This window comes from Pipistrellus kuhlii, unplaced genomic scaffold, assembly GCF_014108245.1.
Source record: "Pipistrellus kuhlii isolate mPipKuh1 unplaced genomic scaffold, mPipKuh1.p scaffold_m20_p_9, whole genome shotgun sequence".
Lineage (NCBI taxonomy): Eukaryota > Metazoa > Chordata > Mammalia > Chiroptera > Vespertilionidae > Pipistrellus > Pipistrellus kuhlii.
The window spans coordinates 28,771,068-28,790,340 of NW_023425595.1; the positions used below are offsets into that span (position 1 = coordinate 28,771,068).

Below are 19,273 nucleotides of genomic sequence, written 5' to 3' on the forward strand. Positions count from 1 at the left end.
CCATTTATATAAAAGCCAAAAAAGGCAAACTTCATCTATGACGTTAGGAGTCAGGAGAACTTCCTTAGGAGAGAGAAGGGGTTCAAAGAGTGTTGGCACTATCTGCCTCTGAGTCTGGGTTTTGTTACTATGACTGAGTTCAGCTGGGAAAATTCATTATTTGCTGTGCACTTGAAATGTGTGCATTTTTGGCTGCTCTGTCTGATGAGTAGCCCACTCTCAGTCCCACTGCTTCTTTCACTTAAAAAAAAAAAAAATTGTGCAGTTGAAACCGGTTTGGCTCAGTTGATAAGAGTGTCGGCCTGTGGACTGAAGGGTCCCGGGTTCAATTCCGGTCAAGGGCATGTACCTTGGTTGTGGGCACATCCCCGGTGGGGGGTGTGCAAGATGCAGCTGATCGATGATTCTCTCTCATTGATGTTTCTAACTCTCTATTCCTCTCTCTTCCTCTCTGTAAAAAATCAATAAAATATATATATTTTTTTAAATTGTGCAAAAAAAAGTTTGTGCATATTTATGTACACTATACATACTTCAAAAAATGAAAAATAAATCAAAATGTGAATAGGAGTGACCTATGGATGTTGGAATTATAGGTAATCATATTTTTCCTGTATTATTTCATGTGTTCCAAATTTACTGCAGAAATTTACTACTCTGTAAAAGCTCTTTGACCTTAGGCTTACCCGCCCTGAGGCTCAACTACATCACAGCAATTCACAGGGATGCTAACACCTACTTCATAGAATTACAAATCTGAAATAAGACACTGTATATAAAACATTTAATTTGAAGCCCACGCTGGCCAGGGCAGGAATTAACTGTATTAAAAATAAGTGTAAAATAGTTCATTGAAAACTACAAACTTCTTTGAAAGATATTAAAGGAAACCTCAATAAACAAATAAATATCCTGTGTTTAATGAAACAGAAGATTAAATTCTGTTAAAGTGACAATACTTCCCAAATTGATGTACAGATTCAGTGCAATCCCTATCAGAACACCAGCTGGTTTCTTAGCAAAAATTGACAAGCTGGTCGTAAAATTCATATGGAAATTCAAGGGAGCCAGCAGAGCCAAAACAATCTTGAAAAGCAGAAATTTGGAGTGCTCACATTTCCTGACTTCGAAACTTTCAACATAACTACAGTAATCAGAAATCAAGGCAGTGTGGTGTTGGTGTAAGGACAGACACAAATCAATGTAGAACTGAGAATCCAGAAATACTTACATTTACAGTCATCTGAATTTTGGCAAGGATGCCAAGACTATTTGATAGGGAAAAAACAGTTTTCTCAGCAAATGGTGCTGGGTCAACAGAATATCCAATGAAAATGAGCTAGGACCTCACAGAACAGATCCATACAAAAATTAACGCAGAATTAATCAGGCTTAAATGTAAGAGCTAATACGATAAAACTTTCAGAAGAAAATATAGGCATAAATCTTTGTGACCTTAGATTAAGCAAGGATTTCTTAGTACAAAAGCACAAGCAACAACAGAAAAAAACAGACACATTCAACTTCATTAAAATTTAAAACTTACATGTTTCACCATCAAGAAAATGAAAAGATAACCCAAAGAACGGGATAAAGCATTTGCGAGTCATTACCTAATAAAGGACTTGTGTTTAAAATATATAAAGTACGTTTACAAGTCAGTAATAAAAAGACAACCCATTTTTTTAAATGCACAAAGAATCTGAATAGACTTTTCCCCAAAGAAGATATACAAATGGCCTAGAGGCACATCATTAGTCATTATATCAGAGGAATATAAGCCAAAACCACAATGAGAGACCAGCACACATTCACTAAATGGCTACAATATAAATCACAGAAGAAACAGAAATTGGCAAGGAAGTGGAGAAGTTGGGATCCTCAAACATCGCTAGGAACTGTGTGTGCACGGTGCAGCCACTCCGGGGGACAGTGTGGCAGTTCCTCAAAAGGTGAGCATAGTTTCCTGGAAGTTCTACTCCTACATGCCCAAGAGGGATGAAACATGTCCATCAATGTGCACAGCAGCAGCATTTATAATAGCTAAAAAGTAGAAACAACCCAAATATCCATCAACTGGTGGGTAAATAAATAAAATTTTAATAGCCAAACAGTAGAATAGAATCTGGAATGAAAAGAAATGATACAGGCTACAACATAGTTACACCCTGGAAACATTATGCTAAGGCAAGAAGCTAGTTGCAAAACTATAGGATTCTATTCATATAAAATGTCCATAATAGGCCAGTCTATAAAGACAGAAAGTAAATTAGCTGTATAGGGCTGGGAGTAGGTAGAGAAAAGGGGTTTTTGTTTGTTTGTTTGTTTGTTTGTTTTGTGGGGGAGGGATAAACAAAAATGTTCTGAAATTGATTGTAGTAATTATTACACAACTTAAAACTCATTAAATTAGGGTGGGAGGGCATGTATGGGCGTTGGGGGGGGACAATGGAAAGATATGTACACATATAATACCTTAATTAAAAAAACTCATTAAATTACACACTATAAATAGGTTAATTGTATGGTATATGAATTGCATCCCAATATAAGTGTTTTTAAAAACAAAAACAAATGACTGTTTAAAGCAAACATGATATCAATGTATTGTTGGGTTATATCATAGGAACAAGCAAAATGCATGAAGATAACAGCTGAAAAGACAAGGAGGGGGAATGGAGACTACTGCTGCATGGTTCTTAGGATATGCATGAAGTGGTTTAATAGTATTTTAAGATGGACTGTGACAAGTTGAAGATATATAAGTCCTAGAGCAATCACTAAGAAAAACAAATAAAAAATAAACAAAAGAAATTTCAACTATTAAGATAACGATGGAGATAAAAGGGCATCATAAAAAAATTATCCAATCTCAAAAAAAGCAAGAAAAGAAGAAAAGGAAGACAGAGAACTAGCGGGACAGATGGCAAACTAATAACAAGATGGCGGATTCAAACTCAACCATCCTGATATTTAATGCGAGTGGTCTGAACACTCCAACTAAAAAGCCAAACTTGTTAGACTGAACAAAAATGACGCAATCACTTATTTGCAAGAAACCACCTTTAAATACAAAGTCAGAGATATTAATAAAAGGATGGAAAGAGCTATGCCATCCAAGCACCCATCAACAGAAGGTGCCAGTGACAAAGGAGGAATTTCACCTTGATGAAGGCGTTAAGTTTTTAAGAGGACGTACAAACCTAAATGTTTACACACCCTAACACAGAGCTCCAATACCCAAGCATGGGGCAAAAAACAGAACTGAAAAGAAACAATGAAATGAAGGAGCAAGGTCTTAGAGATGGAAGCTGACGCCATGGTAACGCATGAGACCACCAGAGACAAGTGGAAGGGATCCCGAGACACATCAGCATGCCCAGGGTGAAGAGGAGAAAATCTCATGAAGGAAACAGACATAATGACCAGCGTGGCAGGCGGAAAGGAGGGCGCCCAGAGGCAGGGGCACTGGGCTACAATGAATGCTGCTGAGAAGTAAACTAGGCACCGAAAGGCTTCCGCTGGATTTGATAGAATCGCTGGAGACCTGGACATTGGAAGTGTGGTCGGGACGGGGAGGCAGAAGCTGGGTGCAGGGTGCTGAGGACTCAGCAGGAGGTGAGGACGGGGCGATAATCACTGACTCGGACACCATTTGGGGAGTGGGGGCTGAGGAGGGTAGGAGAGAGGGGAGCTGTGAAGTCCAGTACGTTGGTTCGGTTCCTCACTGGGTTGCAATGGAAAGAGCCAGTGCGGCCCGTGAAAACAGAGAGGAGAGAAGGAATGCTGGGTCCCTCCACAGCTGTGGCTGAACCCTCTGACTTCACCGTTCATTGTGGCTGCTCCCAGCTGGTGGAGATCTGTCCCTACAGCTCCGCTCTCACCCCTGAGGCTGCCCGGCCTCTTGCCTCCCTGGCCTATCCCCTGCAGCCCTGTGTGCCCACACAGGACTGCCACCACAGGTGAACAGCACACCATCGGCGCCATCTTGAATTATGCGGTGTTTAAGGGACACTGGCAGCCTCTCCACGTGAAGGGGCAGGGCGGTGCCGGGGGCCCTGGGAAGAGAGGCAGAAAGGAGTCATCCCAGACACGCAGCACAGCCAGGGGTCCCTGCCAGCCAGCCGCCAGCAGCAGAGGCACAGTCCACACATGCCCAGGGCCTCTGTGAAGCCAGGCCACCATCAGAGAACCGCTCACTCACTCCCAGGAAGGCCTGCCTCCGCCCCACACAGCAAGGCTGGCTCTCTGGCCTGCAGTGCAAGAGAGTGAGCCTGGGGCCGGAGGCCTATTTTCTAGTCCTGACTCTGCCATGAACTTGCAGTGTGACCCTGCCCTGAGGCCTCAGTTTTCCTGTCAGATGAGGGGTTGTATGTGAGATCTCAAAGACGCCTGCAACCTTGACCGTGGATGGGTGGTGGGTGCACCAGCTGCAGAAGTCTCCCAGCCTCGTTGTGAGTCAGACAGTGGAGGAGCCGTCCACCTGGGGCTCCCACTTGCACTCCTCCCCCTCCCCTTCCTCTTTCCCAAGAGTCTCTGAGGTTGCACCACACCTCCCATGAGGCTGTGCGTAGGAAAGGAGAACATGGGCCGTGGCCATGGGGCCATACCTGAGGCTCACAGCTCTGCACACAGCTTCCCTTTCAGGACACCTCATTCACAGACCCCACCAGACACCCAGGACCAGCATCCCTGCAGGGGCAAACCACAGCCCGAGATGCCTCCCTATTTCTCTGGCCTGGTCCCTGGAAAGGCATGTAGAATCCACAGGTGCCGGGGACCCTCAGAAGCCCTGCTGCAGTGGAGAGGGGACCCTGTCATCTTGGCTCATCTGTACTGAGGCCCCTCCCTCCCAGGGCAGCTGTTTCTACCCATTCTTTGGGCCAAAAACCACATCCTAGGAACCCTGCCATCAGCAGAGTGCAAATGAGGCCCCCGCCAGGAGTCCCGGGTGAGACCCATCTCCTGACTGTAGAATGCAGGCCTGGGATGCCCGTGGGGCAAGTGGGGTGCAGGTCTGGGTATCCAGACGGTGGGAAGGAATTCCCTCCGTGGTCCAGGGAAGGGCTGGCTCAGTCCCAGGGCCGGAGCCCAGGGCTCTGGGCCTGCACCTGAGCATCACCTGACAGACATCAGGGCAAAGGGGCCGCAGGAGGACCCAGCAGGAACAAGCCAAGGCCACGACAGCCACCGTGAGTGCAGACTCTGGCTAGGGGGTCACGCCCTGCCTCGGACCCCACTCCGCACACACCCGAGCACACGTGGTGCTCCTGGCACCACGACGCCCACATCCCGCCCACCGCCTCCCTGCGTGGCGCCCGGCGGGTGGCCTTTCCCAGCTCCCTTCTCCCCAGCCAGCTCACCGGGCGATCTCCCTTCCTTCCTTCCAGTACTTCCTCCTGGTTGTTCTCCTGAGGAGGAAAAGCAGGGGTGACTCCACGCCAGTGTGGCCTCACCTCAGCATTCCTGCCCCTGGCCCGGCCGGACCGCGGTCCCTCGAGGCCTCCTGCAGGGCCCGGTCTCAGCCGCGTCCGGCGGGAGTTAAGTGGGGTCGGGGTGGAGGGGCTTCGGTCGGGTGCTCGCTCTGGGGGCCCAGGACAGCAGGCAGGCGGCCCAGAATGAGGGCGGCAGGGACCAGTGCTGTGGGAACGAAGCAGGGGCGGGTGGAGGCTGGGAGGAGGAGCCCGCCGGGGAGGCAGAGGGCAGGAGCTGGAGCTGCCCAGGGCGGAGGCTGCCCTCCATGGGGAGGAAGCCCCCAAGGCCCGGGGCCGGCGGAGGAGCAAAGCCTCCTGGTTCACCTGCCTCAGCCGCAGCCCAGGCTTCGGGAGGTGTTCGAGGAGGGACCGCCTGTGGAGATGGAGCAGGGGAGGCCTTGGGGCGGCTCAGGGGTGAGGTCCCTGGGGGGGGGGGGGGGCGCGCGGAAAGGGGAATTGGACGTGAGGCGGGGTCCATGGGCTGAAGGTGGGGGTGTTGCGTGCTTACCGATCTCTTCGGTGGCCCCGTTTCAGGGGCCCAAATTTCCTCTGTTGCTTTGAATGCTGAGATCCCATGGGCTGGGGGGTGCCTCCTGGGGACAAAATCCCTGTCTTGGCAAAAGGGCCGCAAACCCAGAAAGAAAGCGAAGGGATCCCAGGCCCCGTGGCAGCCAGAGGACGAGCAGAGTTTGGGAGCAGGTCCTGTTCGGGCTACACACACACACCCTGGAGCTGGCGCAGTTCCTGGTCTCACCGGGCTCAGTCCCAAAGCCGGCACCAGCCATTGGGCGTCTTCCTCCATCTCCGCAGCCATCGTTAGACTAACACGGACTCACTGGGACTGGGAAACCCTCTCTGCCGGTCACAGTCTCCCTCCTAGGCCATTCGGGACCAGACTAAGTCTGCGAGGCCTCAGCTGCCGTGCCACTCGGGGACACCCGGCTGCTAACGTCCACAGCAGCACAGAGAGGGTAGAGCCCTGCATCTGTGGTTACCATAGCAACCCAGGCAAAGCCAGGTGCACGGAGGATCAAGGCCCCATCTGGAGGACCACAGCCGGAGGACCGCATTCGCTGGCACTCCGTGGCCAGCCCTGGGCTGGACAGGGTTCCGCAGCAGGCCCTGTGCGGAGGGACACACACACTGTCCATCGGAGGGACGATGGGAGATCTAGGGTTTCCTCGTTTGTGTCCTCAGTTTCTTGTCCTCTCTTTCCACCGGAAGAGAACCTGAGTGACCTCATCCGCTCACAGGGCTCCAACTCCACACCCTCACATCAAGGATCTCCATGCTACATCTAGACTCCCCCCTCTAATGCTCTCTGCACACATGGCCCTGGATGTCCATGGCCCTTCACACTGAGGTGCGGCACAGCAGGGCCCCGTGAGTCTGAGTACTGACCTCATACCTTCTGTCTCTGTGAGGGACAGCCAGCCCCCCAGGCACCGCCATAGCTGCCCGCTCTTCTTGTCCACCTTCTCTGCCCACACAGACAGCCAACACCCTTCTGGAGTCACCGACCAAGCGTCTCTCAACCTCACCACTCCCTTCACCAGTCCCATACCCGAGGCCGGGCAGCCCCGTCTGCTGACCAGATCCTGGGCATCAGGATGGTGTCTGCCTCCATCCAACATGCTCCTCTACATCTGCCCTCCGCTCACTGACCGTCTGATTCTATCTCAGACCCCGCCTAAGCCCTCCGCCGCCTCAGGGCAGAAGCTGAGCTGCGGTGTCTGCCCAAGTCCAGCCAGCCCTCTGGTCTCACCTGCCACCAGGCGCTCACTCTACCTCCGGGCCACGTCCTCTCCTCCTGTCTCTTCCTACATCCAGTCCTACATCCAGTCCACTTCTTCCTCCTTCTTGTCCACCCTGCCCACATTCTTCAGTGGGTGCCTAGAAGGATAATCAGGACTCTGGGATTCGATTTCATATTTCTGAGGGGAAAAGGATGCCTAACTGGATGTGGCCGACCCAACTCCGACTAGACCCTGGAGGCCTTGGCCCCCTGGTCTTGCCAAGCAGACCAGTAAGGACTTGTGGGGAGACTGTCAGCGGCTAGGAAAGAGGGGGCACAGCCGAGGCCATTCGGTGAATGCCCGTGGCCTCAGAAGACAGAACCACAGACGGTCAGCTGAGACTGTTGGCTAGGAAGGGCATCTCACCCCACCCTTCATGACACAGGGGGGAAAATCAGAGGGAGGAAGGGTCAGAGCAGGTCTCCCAGCCTCAGAGACTGCGATAGTCTCAGAGCTCCAACGTCAGCAGCTTCCGGGTGGGGAACAGTATGCGTGTGCCTGCCCAGGACCGGAGACCTCACGCCTCTGTCTCTCATAAACTCTCAGGCGTCTCCTGTCCTGCTGCGGGCTGCATGGCACTTTCCAGTCAGGGTCAAAGGGCATCTCAAAGCCGATACTCAGAGCACCACCTTCTCAAGCACAGTGTGCTCCAGGCACCCCTCCTGCCCAAGGTCTCAGGCTGGCACACTGGTCCACACATTAAATCAGGGAATGCGAACCAGGGATAAGCCGTGTGGACTGCAGGGAAGCCAGCTGCCCCCAAGAAGGCCCATCCTCACCTGGAGGCTGGGTGGGGCTCCGCGACAGGACACCCTGGGGGAAGGATGGGCAAAGAGGATCAGGGGACCTCAGCGCTGAATCACCAGCATCCCTCCAGGGTCACCCTCCCTGGCAGGAAGCCCTTTGGAGGGAGCTGATGGGCAGGTGATTGTGCAGCCTCTGTGGGCACACAGGTAGTGCCAGGGCTCACTTTGTCCGGGGTGGGCCTTCCGCCTCTGTGGTGGGCAATGTCTTCGCCTCAAACCTAGTCCAAGCACACATCCCTGTGGTTCTCGTTCTGTGCTGGAGCCCTGCAGACACAGCTCTCCGGCTGGCCTGGCACTGGGCAGTGTTAGAGCGCTTCTAACAGTGGCTGCTCTCATGGTGAGCGCAGCCTTCGAGGGAGGAGGGCACTACTGTGATATTTCCCAGAGAGGACACTGGGGCTCAGGGGCGGGACCTGCCTCGCCAGCGGCAGCGGCAGCGGCAGAGCAGGCACTGGGTGCCCCGTTGCTAGGCTGGGCGACTGGCGTGTGCGGCTCCCAGGTGCCAGGGAGGCCTCAGAGGGAGGCTATGGGGACAGAGCGCTCCCAACACATCTCACCTGAGGAGTCCGGGCTCCCACTGTGATGGCTTCTGGGCACAGAGCTCAGAGCAGCCCAGCGACCTAGGCTGGGCCTTGACACGACAATGCCGCAGGCCCCAGACAGAGTATGGCATCCTGGGCACCCCCTTCGACATGGATCTTTCTGGAATATTTAACCCTCAGACAACCTGAGCACAGCTAAGGGAGGGGGCAGCGCCCGGGGGAGGGGAGCATTCCCCAACGACCGGTGTGCCTCAGCTGTCAGCTCCTGCTCAGCAAAGCAAAAGCCCTTCAGCGCGTCCCACCTGCACTCTGCAGGAGGCTGCTCAGCCAGCACCCATGTCTACTTCAGCGACTCGCCTCCCTGTCACACAGATCACCACAGTCTTCCATCAGCCACAGGCTGTCCTCTCCCCGAGAGGGAGTCAGGGACATGCAATCTCCTCCTCTGTCTCCATCCACCTCCAGCAATGTCCCAGCTCCCTCTGAGATTCGTGCGTCAGGGACTCTGCCGGGCCTGCCTGTACGTAGCCCGCCCTGGCCGGGCACGATTATAGGAATGGAGCAAGCCCAGCGTGCTCTGTCCTCCAATTACCGGAGTGGTTACCATGGCAACCTGCAGACCCTCTTGGAGGTGCCCCAGGAGGAAGCAGGTCCAGAGGGATGGGGTGGAGAATGGGCATTTGGGGAGGAACAGCCTAGGATGGGGCCCCAGTTCATACAGAAGCTGAGCCCCAACTTGAGGCAGTAGACAGCGAGAACTGAAGGGAATAGGGGTACAGGGCCCAATAGGAAGTGGGGAGCAGGGGCCAGATCTAGGGTGAGTTGAACCTGGGATATAAAATTTAAGAAAGTGCCAAAAAAAAAAAAAAAAACCTTAGTGATCAAGATAAATGATATTTAAATCAAAATGAATGCAAAATTATCTTCAATAAAGTATGAATTTTTCAAACACAGGGTCTTCCAGGGCTGGAATGAGGGTGAGGTGAGGGAGGCCACGTCCCACAGCCTGTCTTTACTAAATTTTGGGGTTTGATCATTAGGGATGTTTTTGCAATCATTTTTAAAAAATTTTCACATGAACATATTACCTATCTGAGCTTTTTGGCGGTTCCTTAAATTTTGTACCTGCCTCATTCCCCTGGTGTCAGGCCTGGAGGGGAAGACAGACTGAGCCAGGGGAGGAGGGAGCCTGAGGCAGCTGAGGAGGCGTCATGTGACAGGGAGGCAGGAGACATGAGCGCCTGTCAGTTCTGACAGAATCCGATGGAGATTCTACAAGACTGTGCAACTTGAAGGCTGCTGTTGAGGAGCACAGGTGCCTAGTGTGCACATGCCCCCCAACTACGGGGGTGACAGTAACTCAGAGGGGGGCTCCCTCCTGCTGCCCTCCCTCAGGCTGGCTGTGGAGGGAAGGGGAGGGGAGAGAGAGGAAGGAGAAGGGAGAGGGGAACGGAGGGCGGAGGGGGGGCAGGGCAGAGGCTGGCAGCTCTGCACCACTGGGAGCAGGGCTGTCAGATCAGCTGTAATTGCCTGAAGCTGAGAGGCTGTTGATAAGTGTTACTACTGATCAACCTTCAGATCTGACACCCAGCTCAGGCTGGGATTACTGTTTTGAATGGAAATCGAACCCAAACCAGTAATTACCCGGTGAGTGATGCCAGTCTTCCCTGGAGCCTGCTAGGCGGGGGAATGGCACCTGTACGCCTCTCCCCAAGGGTACCAGCTGGCTGGCTTCCCTCACCCATGGGACAGAACCCTTCTCCCTGCACTGCAGTGGGAGGGACGCCCACCCATCGCCCACCCATCGTCCCCGTCCTCAGACCTCACTCACTGCCCAGACCTGGGCTGGTGGAGGTCCCTTATGGACATTGTCCTGAGCTGTCAAAGGCACTTTCTGGGTTCATGAAGGGGGAGGGTGGTGGCTTGAAGCCTCTGTCAGGGACCTTGCACAGCCACACAGTTATCTCCCGTTAGACCGGGAGGTCCCTGATCGGCCTGAGCGGGGACCAGGTGACGGGCAAGGCCTCCACAGGCGCGGTGCCCACCCTGGCCCGTCTCCACCCCGGTGAGCAGCGTGTGGTTGCTCTCCATGCCAGACCAGACCGGGTGTGCCTGGAAACTCTCCCTGGAAACAAGCGGCATTCTCCGGCCCTAGCCTGTGTCTCCTCGGTGCCTCTCACCCTGTTTGGGGAGCCCCAAAATGCTGGCCCCACCCACCACCAGGCTGGACAGGGAAGGCTGCCCTGCCCCTGCCCCAGCTCCCTCCCCCCACACTGGTGCTGTGGTGGCGTATCACTCACCACACACACCCTCTGCCCTCTCCGCCGTGCCAGGCCCTGTGGCCCAGGAGCCCTGGGGAGGAGGATAAGTAGGCAGGTAATGGCTGATCCCTACAACTGCACGGCAGACTGAGTGAAAATGTCCTGAACTGCAGTCTGGAGGCGCTGCTAATCTGCCTCAGCCTGGAAGGGTTCAGAGTGTATGTGTCCTCAACCTTTCATGTTGGAGTTGGACAGTGAAGCAGGCAGTGCCAAAACACTCAGCACTCCACCCAGAGCGAGCCGGCACCTCGAGGGCGCCACCTAGTGACGGCGCAGCGGGAATGCAGCTCTGCCTTTGGGCACTGGGATACCCCTCTGTTCCTCTGACAGATCCCAGCACTCAGCTGTGCAAGTGGAAACTGGAAAGTGGTCCGGCTTTGTCCACAACAGCTGGACCTTGGAAGAAAGAGCCACGATAAGCCCCAGGATCTGGAAGCTCTTTGGCAGTGGGCCGGGGAGGGGCTGGGCCCTTGGAGCTCCCGGGACCCTCCAGGGCACATGGGTGCCCTATAACTCTCTGCTCCCTCGGCAGTGTCTCCCCGCTGCTTCACTGGGACCTCAGCGCTGTCCGCTGTCCGCTGTCCGCAGATCCAAGCCTGGCCCCCAGGGAGAGCTGACAGGAAGCCCACGCCCAGAACTGGCCAGCTCAGCCTCAGGTGCTGCGATAGATGTGGGGCCCAGAGAAACTGTGCTCACTATCCCCTCACTCACCTGCACAGCTAACAACATACAGTGTCCAGGCTCGAAGAGCAGCCAGCCTGGGGCAAACCAGGTATATTGGGGGGGGGGGGGGTTTGCAGGGAAAGGCGAGGGAATGTGCCCAGCTTTGGGGGTGAGGGAGAGAAAGAGAACACACAAGGGCAGGGTAAAGGGGAACATGCACTGGGGAATACCTGGGAGGGGTGAGCAAACGTTTTCTTAAAGAGCCAGACAGTCAATACTGAGGCTCGCAGGCCGTGCTCCACCCTGAAGCTGCAGCGTCACAGCAGCCGGAGACCACATGTAAACAAACAGGCCAGCATGCGCTGCACTCAGCTGTTTGCGAAAGCAGGCTGCCAGCCCACCCGGCCCCAGGTTGCCTACTTGATCCAAACTCACTACCCGCCGCAGTGGCTGTCCATGCTCCACCCGAGGCCACAGCCCCGTCATAACTTCACCCCAAAACTGCCCACAGGGACCAGAGGCTCAGGGACGAGGAGCTCACCGCTGCCTCCTAGAGCAAGGCTGGAGGTGGTGTCACAAGGGGCTGAGGTAGAGCAAACAGGTCGGGGGTGAGAAGCTTGGCCAGGGGACCCCCAGACCCGGGTCCTGCCCTCTCTCCATTCCTCCCCCCACCCCACCCCACACTCACCTGCAGAGGGAGGCTCTGCGCAGCTGCAGCTACTTCCCTTCCTTCCCCACCGGGCTCCCTCTCTGTCCGGCTGACGTCCGGGCAGCCCCTTCCCAGACGGGAAGCCCTCCAAGGCGGGTGGGGGATGGGACTGAACTGCCCCAAGGACACGCCGCGGGACAGATGACACCCCGGGGAGGACGAGGTGGCCGGAGGGGGGAGGCGGTGTAACCCGGCACCGGGACCCAGGGGCCCGGGAGGGGCCAGGCTGGAGCCGCCCCCCGCCCCGCCAGGCGGGGCCCAGCCGGCGGCGCCCACCGGGTCCTGGGACACGCCACCGGGGCCCGCCCGCGCCAGCCTGCCCACCCCAGCTCTGGCGCCCGCAGGCAGGTGGCGTCTTTGCGAGAAGATCACAAGTGGCCGGCTCAGGCGGGTCCGCGGCCTCTCGGGTTGCACTAAAAGTGAGACCGCGGAAGATGCTATCTGGGCGCACCGCACGGAGGCAGCGCGGGCTCATCCAACATTGATGCGGCCCGGACTGCCCCGGAGCCCCTCTGGGGGGCGCAGAGTCCCGGCTCCCAAATCCCGGAGAGGGCTCCGCCTAGAAGCTCAGCACCGACGCCACTCAGGCACCTCTCCGCCCCTCTGTCCAAGGACCCCTCCAGGGCCGCCTTCCCAATCATGCCTAGTCCTAGGCCAGGGGAGGGGCAACGTGCCCCTTCTACCCTCTCTCCCAATCCTCTCCCACCTGTCTCGGGGGCAAAAGAGGGAGGGAGGGTGGGAGCTGACTAGTCTCCACATAGAGTCTGTTCCCTCCAGCACATCTGCCTCCACTCAAATGCACACACCCACATGGCCACTGGGTGGCGTGCACGCCCCCTCCAACAAAGGTGCCCAAACTCATCAATGGTGCACACATGCCCTGGCATAGCATGCACCTACCCAGACACGCTCTCTGGCACACACACGCTGAGTTGCACAGCCAGGGATACACATCAATAGAAGCCTTCTCCCAGAGGAGCCCAACCCATCCCTGCCTCTGCTCCTGATACTTGGGATGGAGAGAGAACACCACCCAGAATGCCCCCACCCAGAGCACATTGGACTTTGGAGGGAGTGTCGGGTCCAGGCAATGCCCTCTTGGTGCCCGAGGCATTCCTGGTGTGGTGTTTAGTTGGTCTGCAGTGCCAAGAGGGAGGGCCTGGAGGCAGAGCCAGGTGGGGATTACGTCTTTGCTGAGGAAAGTGACCTTGTGAGATGACAATCCTGGGTTCCAGTTGCTCTCGTGTAGACACTCCCTGGCTCCCAAGGTTCCCAGATGCTGGGCCCTCGTCCCCCTGATGTCAGCTCCATGCCCCTCATTCTCACACGAGGTCCCAGTCGGCCAGTGCGGTACTCCAGCATCACACACCTGTGGGAAGCTGTCTCCTGGCAACGGCAAGGCCAGGCAGTCCCCCAAAGCCTTAAGCCTGCCGACTTCCCCACACATGACCTGCCACTCACCAACAGACCCCGCCCCCTCCCCAATACACACCACACATCTAGGTTGTTCTTTGTTCAGAATACAGGGATTTTTGCATGTTTTTTGGTGATGGCTGTCATTGAAACTCACTTTCTCTTCATATACAGCTAGTTGTGTCATGCATGGTATTAGAGGGAGGAAAGAGGCTTTTTTTTTCTTTTGAGAAGCACACTCCATGTTTAAAATAGTCTTTTCTACGGTCTCATGGTTGAAAGCATACTCTCCCGGTTCTGGTAAAATGAACTTACCGGTATAAGATCTAGAGAATAATATACGGTCTATGTACTGGTGCCCCGCTGCACGGATTTGTGCACACGGAAAGGAAATGAATTAGAAGGTGGCTGGTGGGGCTGAACTGGGCGAGACAGGCTGGACACACCCTGGAGCCAACCTGGGGCGATGTGCAGCTGGAAGGGCGTCTATGGAGTGAGCGGGGTGTCACTCGGCCTGGCCTGTGGGGATCAGGCTGAAACCAGCTCTCTGATATCCCCCAAGAGGTCCTGGATTGCTAGAGGGCAGTTTTCGGGTGACGCATCCCAAATCCCTCCTCTCTGGTTCTGGGGTATGTCACCCAAGAACTGCCACTGCCAAGTCACCGCAGCTCAGCAGCTCCTGCGTTGAGCATCTGCCCCCTGGTGGTCAGTGTGCATCATACCTACTGGCTGGTTGGAAAATCACTTAGCCTTATATATATATATAGATGTTAGAGTTATGATTTGGGAAAAGTAGATTAGTTTATACGCTTGATTAAAGAGTACCATGGATATTAAGAAATGCAATGAAAATACAATAAATATTGCAAATTGAAAAAAGAAAAAAAAAAAGGAGAAATAAGACCAGATCATCTGCCCTGCTGCTCCCCAGCCTGTGCCACCTTCTCTGCCGATTCTGAGCCTAGCAGTCAGGACTGGAGTTGGCTGGTGGGTACAAGTCCTAAGAGAGGGCTCCATTTCAGTTCCTGATCTACTGGCGACTTCTCTACTGGGGCTAAAGGCCCAGTCTCTCTTGGAGAAGTTGAATCTTGTCACCCATGCCTCAGGCACTGGCTAAAGTCCCCAGCCCTGAAGTCCCCCATCTGACCCTGCTTCTCATCCCTGTAACTGTGTCCCTATCACCCAACGGGTCCCAATTGGTTCCCACCAGGTCTTTATTAGTCATCCTCTCCAGTCCCTGGACTGCCGCCCTAGACGTGGTCCTGACCCATCTCAGCCTCCCCTGCTTCCCTGCCCACTCGCCTCACAGAACTCCTGATGACAAATGTAGGGCCTCCCTGAGTCACCACGATCACCTTTGTCTGTAGGAATGGCCTCACTTTCAGTCAATCCAACAGAAAAGTTCTGATGTTAGTGGAGGAGCCCAGCTATGAGCTAGGAAGAAATAACAATAGCCACCAATTACATGGCACTTACTATGTGCCTGTCACTGTCCCAATCACTCTACATCTGTTCAGCCTTACACATTAGCACATTTAATCCTCACAACAACCCTAGGAGACACATACTCTCATTGTATCCAACTTAAAGATGAGGAAATGGAGGCCCACAGCCGTTCAGTAGTTTTCCTAAGGTCAACAGTGTGCAGTGCAGGCAATCAGAATACTGTAAGGGAACAAGGAACAACTTTCTGGAACACGGGAAAGCAGAAGCCAGAGCCACTGTTCAGAGTTCCTGTGTGGGGTGATGAAAAAGGTTTTAAGAGTGGTGATGTAACATAATGTGGTGAAGGTAATGGATGCTGCTGAGTTGTACACTCAGTGAAATGGCTCGTTTTTTTGTTATACATATTTCACCACAAAAACCTCAACTGTATTGCTATATACTTGTTATTACAATATTATTGAAGAATATGCAATAGTTAGGGATAAATCTTACAAAAGCAGTAAAAAAAAACTTATACACTGAAAACTACAAAATATGCCTGAGAAAAATCAAAGGTGATATAAATAAACAGAGATATACCATGTTCATAGATAGGAAGGCCCAATATTAGTAAGAGTCAACTCACCCCAAATTGATCTATAATCAAAATCCCAGCAGGTTGTGTTCTTTTTGTTTTGTTTTTGTAGAATTGAAAATTTTTATTTAAAATTAATGTGAAGTTGAAAATGACCTAAAATAGCAAAAACCATTTTGAGAAAGAAGAACATCCTGATTTCTCCATGATTTTGGTAAAAGAGTTTCTCCAAATCACTACTTCTCTCTTGTTCTGACTTCACACTCACCAAGCAACTTTTTAAAAAAATACTCACCAGAGTATATTTTTCCCATTGATTTTTAGAGAGGGTGGAAAGTTTAGGGGGTGGGGGGAGGAGAAACATTATTGTGAGGGAGAAACATTGGTTGCCTCCTGAACAGGCCCCGAGGTGGGACCGAGAACCTGCAACCCAGGTATATACCCTTGACCAGGAAGTGAACCTGTGACTCTTTGGTGTTTGGGCTGATGCTCTACCACCAAGACACACTGGGCAGTGCACCAAGCAGCTTTTTTATTTTACTTGCCAAGTAGCTTGATTCGAGATTGGGGATGGGCCCTGGGCATAACTACAAAGGGATCTTCACAACTGTGGGGTAATAAATGGGCATTCTGGTTTAAAAAAATAAAGTTGAAAATCCTGAACAACCTGATTTCAAGACTTATCACAAAGCTATAGCAATCAAGACAGAGTGGTGTTGGTGTCATGAAAGGCAAATAGACCAATGAAGCACAATGCATAATTTAGAAATAAAGGGACAGCTGATTTTCAATAAAGGCGAAAAGATGGGAAAGTCTTCTCAACAGATGGTGCTGGAACAATAGAATATCTTCTCTCTCTCTCTCTCTCTCTCTCTCTCTCTCTCTCTCTTAATGAACCTCATATTGTATCCAAAAGTTAACTAAAAACAGAGCACAGAGCATATTAAATCTAAAATTAGTTGATTCCTCCCTAGGAGAAACATCTGTCAGTTGGAGATAGGCAATTATTTCTTAGATATGATACCAGGAGCATAATTTATAAATCGGACTGCATTAAAAGTAAAAATGTCTGATCTTCAGAAAACATAAGAGGATGAAAAGAAAGACACAGATTTGGAGAAAATATTTGCAAGTCATAAATCTGATAAAGGACATGTATCCAGAATATACAAAGAACTCTCCAAACGCAAGAATAAGGAAAAAAATAACTCAATTAAAATACGAGAAAGGTTTTACCAGATACTTCCTATATGGATGGCAAATAAGCACATGAAAAGATGCTCAATATCATCAGTCATTAGGGAAAGGCAAATTAAAATCACCATGATATTCCACTACACGCCTATTAGAATGGCTGGCATGAAAAAGACTAAGTTATCTCAAGGATATGGAGGAACTGGAATTCTCACACACTGCTTTGGGAAATGTAAAATGATATGATCATTTTGGAAAGTGACACTGTTTCTCAAAACATAAAATGTACACCTACCACATGACCTCGTTAGTCTACTCCTAGGTATTCACTCAAGAAAAATCAAAACATATGCCCATACAAAGATTTCTGCATGGAGTCACAAAGCTTTATTTTATTTTTATTTTTTAAAATATATTTTATTGATTTCTTTACAGAGAGGAAGGGAGAGGAATAGAGAGTTAGAAACATCGATCAGCTGCCTCCTGCACACCCCCTACTGGGGATGTGCCCACAACTAAGACACATGCCCTTGCCCGGAATCGAACCTGGGACCTTTCAGTCCACAGGCTGACGCTCTATCCACTGAGCCAAACCAGTTTCAGCATGAAGCTTTATTTGTAATAGCCAAATAAGTGGAAACCACCCAAGTGTTGACCAGCAGGTGAACCTATAAACAAAGGTATGTCCGTATGGTGGAATATGACTCAGCAATAGAAAGAAATGAACTACCAATGCACGCCACCGCATGGGAAGAAATCAAATTGCTCTGCTGGGCAAAAGAAGCCGGGCTACAAAGAGAGCACACACTGAAAGACTGAATTTATACAAACTTCTAGGAAGTGCAAACAAATCAGTTCACTGAGCACCCGAGGCCGAGGGGCCGTTTTGGTGGGGACCTGAAGGAAGGAGGGCCATTTCCAGGTTCAAAGATATGGTGGCAGCAGAAGCCAGAGAACAGGGTTGGAAAGTGATGATTACCTAGTAACAGCTGCTTTTATTTGTTTCTTTTTGCAGGAAAAGGTTTAGTAAGTATATGGAATTATCTCAATTTAAAAGTCTCCTCCCATATAGGTATTAGACCTTTGGCAAAAGCTACCACTCATTTCTCCAGGAACCTAGACTGTGAGCTCCCTTGGGGGGAGCATTTATGCCTTTTTAGCTCTTTATCTCCAAGGCCCCCCCCCCCCCCCCACACACACACACATAGTTCGCCCTCACACATTGCTGAGTAAGTGAATGGATGTGATTTAGGATCGGAACACAAGCTTGAAGGTTGCATTATTTTAAGTTTACTAATCCCATCATTTCAGAGTTTCCCCTCCACAGAGAGCACTGCTTTTCAAAAGGGTGAGCACCCTGGGACGGTGAGGGACAGCAAGCTGATGGCTAGGATTGCGCAATGAAGGGTTGACAAGGAAACAGAATCAAACATGTTTTGTTTTGTTTTTTTAAATATATTTTATTGATTTTTTACAGAGAAGAAAGGAGGGGGATAGAGAGTTAGAAACATCGATGAGAGAGAGACATCGATCAGCTGCCTCCTGCCCACCCCCTACTGGGGATGTGCCTGCAACCAAGGTACATGCCCTTGACCGAAATCTAACCTGGGACCTTTCAGTCCGCAGGCCGACGCTCTATCCACTGAGCCAAACCGGTTTCGGCCAAACATGTTTTTATGCAAAGAAAGAGGCGGCCCAGTTGCACCCATCTTTAAAAAAAAAATAAAAAAAAAAAAAATATATATATATATATATATATATATATATATATATATATATATATATATATATATATATATAGATATATAGATATATAGATATATAGATATATAGATATATAGATATATAGATATATAGATATATATCGATATATAGATATATAGATATAATATATTTTTATTGATTTCAGAGAGGAAGGGGAAGGGCTAGGGAGATAGAAACATCAATGATGAGAGAGAATCACTGATTGACTGCCTCCTGCACGCCCATGCTGGGGAACGAGCCCACAACCTGGGCATGGGCCCTGACTGGGTGATGACATGAGCCATCACCGCCTGTTGCACAGGTCAATGCTCAACCACTGAGCATCCCAGGCCGGGTTGTTGTACGTCTTGAGGGGCAGGACAAACTTGAATAGGTTTACAGGCCAAGGACAGATCTCCAATTAAGACAGGGAGGTGGGATGGAGAAGAGAGATGAGATGGAATCTAGGGGAGAGTAAGTAGGGTTTCAGGGGGAATTAGCCTGTTTTCGGAGTGTCAGACCGCGAGGAGGTTTTGCAGAGCGCAGGGAAAGGCAGCAGCAGGGAGCAGGTCTTAGGGCAGCGCGAGCAGCT

The 19,273-nt window shown here is 51.7% G+C and overlaps 1 protein-coding gene across 1 annotated transcript in view; it reads right to left on the reverse strand.

Annotated features, from left to right (window-relative positions):
• The window catches only part of TUB (TUB bipartite transcription factor), a 66,671-nt gene that overhangs the window by 46,444 nt on the left and 954 nt on the right, over window positions 1-19,273 (reverse strand). The window lies entirely within an intron of this gene.